Source organism: Vigna angularis, chromosome 5 (assembly GCF_016808095.1).
Source record: "Vigna angularis cultivar LongXiaoDou No.4 chromosome 5, ASM1680809v1, whole genome shotgun sequence".
NCBI lineage: Eukaryota > Viridiplantae > Streptophyta > Magnoliopsida > Fabales > Fabaceae > Vigna > Vigna angularis.
The window spans coordinates 5792667-5798666 of record NC_068974.1 but is presented as its reverse complement, the minus strand read 5'-3'; positions in this window follow the sequence as shown (position 1 = coordinate 5798666).

The following is a 6000-nucleotide window of genomic DNA, read 5'->3' as shown; positions in this document are numbered from 1 at the left end:
CTTATTTTCATAAAATAAAATTATCTTTAACTTATTTAATTTTGATAAGTCCCTATATAATATATTTTATCTTAATATTTTTATTTTAATTGATTATGATAAGTCCTTAAATAATACATTTTATTTTATTATTATTATCTAACAATAATATCTAATTATATCTAACAATATCTCAATATATCTTTTAATTTGTAACAATGTCTCAAGATATCTTTTAATTTGTAAATGTTTCTAGTATATAACAATATTCAAGAATAATATAATAAACCCTTTAAATAAAAATAACAAATTATTTTATTCTTTATTTAAAATAGCTAACCACATTTTGTATATTTTTTTTATTATTAAAATTCCTTGAATCTCACATTCCCCACCAAAAATAATTTTCATCAAGGAAAATGTACTTACAATATCTTCTTCTTATGTTTTACTATGATAAAATCTCTGAGAAATACTTAAAATTATAGTTAAGCAAACACAATAACACATTCATATTTTAACAGAGACATGCCATGCACAACAAGTATTATAAATATCAATACACACCCACTTGCACGTAAAATAAATAATAAAATAAATAAACATATATTATGCACACAATAAGAATAAAACACATGACCATGAATCTATAACAAGGAGTTCTAACCAACTATGCCACCCTTCAATTCTATAATAATGATCTTTTTTATTTTTTTTATATAACGACTCCCATCATTACCACATTTTCTAGATATCTAATTTTTCTAGGTCTTACACCCAACTATTCCTTTGGCAGCATAAATCTTATCTCAACCTTTGAAGTAGCAATTATCGAACCTAGGACATCTAATTGCAGCAGCGATGGTCTCAATGTTGACGACCACTTCCTTTACAATGACCTTAGATATTAGGTCATTGGTTCATATTTATGCGTTTGTCCAAAACCGCTTCACTAGTTTAAGTAGAATGAGAGTGTCCCATTTGAAGAAATTTGTTATGCCACATTTATGAGCATCATAGAGAATGTCGTAGCCATATCCTCAAAGATCATTGAGATCCACCTAGTGCTCAAGATAAAGCCTTATGGGTTTTTCTTCGCGTGAATAGTTTTGACACATTTTGCAACCTCATATACTTCATCGATGGAGATAAAAGTTTCTTATGCAACAACCATGGTAGTGGTTGAAGGTTTTCTTTGGAGAAAGGTTTTGGTGATTTAAGTGTTTGGAGAGACGAGTGCCCGAAAATGTTTGAGGTTTTTCATAATCGTAAGTGTGAAGGATAATAATGCTTTCTTGAAATGGTAACCGTCAAACATTTAAGAGCAATCATGTCATATTTAATGCCATGAGTATAGTTTCGTTTATCTGACATTTTTGAATTTTTCTTTAATCTAAAGGAATTTTGTTGAGCCAATAAGTTTGGGCTTAGCACTAGACAGTAGCATGCATGTATGCAATGTGAATAAACAATTTGTCTTAGACAATGTTATAGTATGAGTCATAAGACTATATGTTTTAGACTTTAACACTAGACACATGATTTATCATTTTAGTGTAGAATGGAACTTCTTGCAAGTCCAACATGTTACTACTACTAAATGTAAGTATATTACTTTCGTAGACATAGTGACCTTTGAATTGATTCCTTCTTTGGGAGACAAAAGCAGGCAACTATTGTCTGTGTAAGAGCTTGGTCTTGACATTATGTTACAAGTTTCTTTTATTCAGTGGACATATTTTCTTCAACAAATGTTATGAGTTGTTGAGCTTTTTCTCTTTTTTCCTTATGGTGTTTCACCATCTTATCTAGATTCTTGTCTCATATCTGCAAAGAAAATCATCTAGCTCTAACATTTCATGTGACAGACTTGTACATGTTAGTTTACCATGTAAGGCCTTTATTGAACATGATTATTTATCTGTTGTCATATTGACTATTTTTTAGCAAATCATGTTTGGGCCTTGAAATAATAAATGTTATCAATTTATGGGATAATGTTTATACTTATAGCAATCATGTCATATTTAATGCCATGAGTATAGTTTCGTTTATCTGACATTTTTGAATTTTTCTTTAATCTAAAGGAATTTTGTTGGGCCAATAAGTTTGGGCTTAGCACTAGACAGTAGCATGCATGTATGCAATGTGAATAAACAATCTGTCTTAGACAATGTTATAGTATGAGTCATAAGACTATATGTTTTAGACTTTAACACTAGACACATGATTTATCATTTTAGTGTAGAATGGAACTTCTTGCAAGTCCAACATGTTACTACTACTAAATGTAAGTATATTACTTTCGTAGACATAGTGACCTTTGAATTGATTCCTTCTTTGGGAGACAAAAGCAGGCAACTATTGTCTGTGTAAGAGCTTGGTCTTGACATATTATTTTATGTTACAAGTTTCTTTTATTCAGTGGACATATTTTCTTCAACAAATGTTATGAGTTGTGGAGCTTTTTCTCTTTTTTCCTTCTAGTGTTTCACCATCTTATCTAGATTCTTGTCTCATATCTGCAAAGAAAATCATCTAGCTCTAACATTTCATGTGATAGACTTGTACATGTTAGTTTACCATGTAAGGCCTTTATTAAACATGATTATTTATCTGTTGTCATATTGACTATTTTTTAGCAAATCATGTTTGGGCCTTGAAATAATAAATGTTATCAATTTATGGGATAATGTTTATACTTATCTTCCTAGTTTCTACTTTCATTCTTCTTTAGCTTGCTTCGATGATTGTTGGCTATGTCGTTTTCTTCTTCATCTTCATACGAGCTTCTGACCAGGGGCTCTCCCTTTCTATCCAAAGGTATAAAGTTTGCACTTTCAACAATATCAAACATGTCAATGGGACATGATTCAAAGAAGGTAATCATTCTTTGTTTCAAGTGATTAAACTTTTCTAGCTTAAATACGAAAGAACGATTGATAGTCTATCCCTCGTTTTCCATTGTCATCAGGATCATTTCCTCAAGTCCTGTTAAGAACTAAGCCCTATATTTAACTCTTATACTGACTGAAATACAAGAAAAACACTAGAAAGGGAGGGAGGTTGAATAGTGTTTTTAAATTCGTTCAAAAATCAACACTTAATAACTATTGCATGGGCCGGATAGTATGCAATAGTTGTTAGAAGTTTGGGTTTAAATAAGGGAAGGAATAACACATGTATATTTGTCTTCGTTTACTCAACCTAAGCTACGTCCAGTCTCCCTCAAGAACCCTTAAAGGGTTCCACTAATCTTATCCAAGATTACAAAGGAGTATCAACCAATTTTGGTATACACCAAGTATTATCAACCACTCTTGGTATACACCGAGTATTATCAACCATTCCTGGTTCTAGAGTATTATAAACCACTCCTAGTTCTCGAGTATTATAAACCACTTCTGGTTCCTGACTATTATAAGCCAAGCCTGGTTCCCAAGTATTATAAACCACTCCTAGTTTTCAAGTATTATAAACCACCCATGGTTCCAAGTATTATTAACCTCTCCTGGTTTACCTAGACAATTGATTAGAAAGCTTAACTCAACTGAGCTAAATAGTACAAGTGTTTTGATTCTCTTCAGAATATATAAACACAATCAATGTTTAATTACAAGTATATATTTAAGTCACTCTCAAAGAGAGGATAAGTACAATACAATAAACTCTGTGAACTTGTGAAGTTCTTTCTCTTAGTTTGAAGAGCTTTGGATGATATAAGCCTTAAGAGCAAAAGAATAAATATTTAACAATCTTTCTTGTATATTCTCTCTCTTGTATCTTCTATTCTCTTCTCTTATCTTTTCACTTCTCAACAATTTTTAACAACATTAGCAATATCTTCTCATATGTGAATCTTCTTTATATAGCCCTCTTGTGAAATGATCAATGGACATAAATTTGACTTTAGATAGACATTGTAACCTTTTTAGGTAGCTTGGTCAGACAAAGTTGTATGTTGTAAGGTGTTAGCGCCTTATCAATGCTTTCATTCAATGGTAGCTTGTATGGTTTTTCTGATCTAAAGGCTTTGTGAAAATATTATAGGAATGCATTCTTATCTCTTAACTTCTTTCTTCCTTTGTGCAATGCTTTTGAATAAAGGTATTTTTTGGCATTACATACATATACAACGAGAGCAAAACATGCAACCGGTGTAGCAAATTTTCACACAACATTAAATGCTTTAAACGTTAATGGTCATTTCACACGTTGCAGGTTTAAAACATTTTGGCACATATCAGCATTGTTTGATAAAAGCATTATTTGAAAGCAAATCATTTGATGTGTTATGCTTTCATGATATGATCTTTTAAACGCTCATAGCATAGGGTTGTTTAAGCTTTAATACATCGTCTAGTTATGCTTAGAAAAGCTTGACGATCAGACGCTTTATCATTTTTTTCAAGCGCTATAGTAATTAGACACTCTGTTAGAAGTTATATAACGTTTGGTATTTTTTATGTCTTATGCCTTGGACACGTATGAGATATCAGATAATTATATATCTTTTAAGAACAATTAGCATGTTACATAAATATCTTAGATAGTTTGTCTTGTTAGACGCATTATGTCTCACCGCATTCGTTTATTGATACTTAAACATCAACCTTTAGCTTAAAGTTCATAAGTACTATATTTCCATCATATCATATGTTGTTTGTGTTTAAATAGATTTTACATTAACAATTGTAATCTTTATAAATGTTTATAGTGTTAATGGAAAACTTTTTCACAACCTTTCTAATATAGCACTTTAGTCAAGGTATAAGATTTTTCAAGTGAGTTGTTAAAAGCTCGACCTTAGGAATAATTTCTAATAGTAAATTTTTTTCAATTGTTATTTAGAATACACATTGCAATGTTTCTAAAGACTTCCTCTTTAATGAATAATCGTTTAGTATAGGAAGGTATTATATTAAAATGAAAATGCAACTGTAGATTTTATAAGAGAAGCGTCGAGATAGAATTGAACAATAAATGCACAGAATTATTTAAACTGGTTCACTCCAATTGAGCTATGTCCAGTCTCCTCTAACCTTGGAGGGTTCCATTTTAATCTTCAACAAGATTACAATTGAGTATTATCACCACTCCTAGTATCCCTCGTCAATCCTGGTATCACTCTGATACGCTACCTAGTTAAGTTTCACACACTCCTGGTTGTGCAGTATTCTTCACCACTCTTGGTATCCTTAGTTAGCGAATAACTCCTCTTACCATAGACTAGTTGAGTTTCACCCACTCTTGGTTTCCACCAGACAATCTTGGTATCAACCTCACACGCTGCCTAGTAATCCTTACCTCGTCTGAGTTAAAAAACAAGTATTTTAATTCTCTTCAGAATTTCAATCAATTGATTACTTACAAGTCGTTAGATGTTTACTCTCACAAAGAGGATATATGTTTAATACAATTCAGTCTACAAACTCGGTGGGTGTTTCTCTCTTTTTCTCTTCTCTCTACTTACAAATTATAAGCTAATATTACAATGACACTTGTGAGTGTTTCTTGACTTTGCTTCTTCTCTTCTTAAATATTCTCTTTGAGCTTGAGCTTTAATTTACTTTTCTCTAAACGCTTTTTCTTCTCTTTGTAGGATGATATTTTCGTTGTCAACTGAACCCTCATCCTGCTCGGTTGATCCAAAGATGGAGGAGAATGTAGAACTTAGTGTTATTGAAGATGAAGCACCATCTTCGTAACTCCGTCCGCCCCTCCCAAAGGACTCCTCAGAATAAGACAAGTTAATGGTCGACATTATTACCTAGAGAAGAAGGAAATTGTTCGGTAGACAAAGAAAATAACATAGTGATGGTGAAATGACTTGAGAAGCCCACCCTCTTTATAGCCATCAAGTCGTGGCCCCTGGCACGTTCCACGTTCGTTGGTTCTAGAAGGATTTGACAGTCCAAACAAGGCGACCTTGCGCCTTTTTGCAAGTGTAGGAAACAAGACGCTTCGCGCCATCCAACCAATTGTCATTTTTCAATAAAGGATTAGACAGCCACTAGAAAT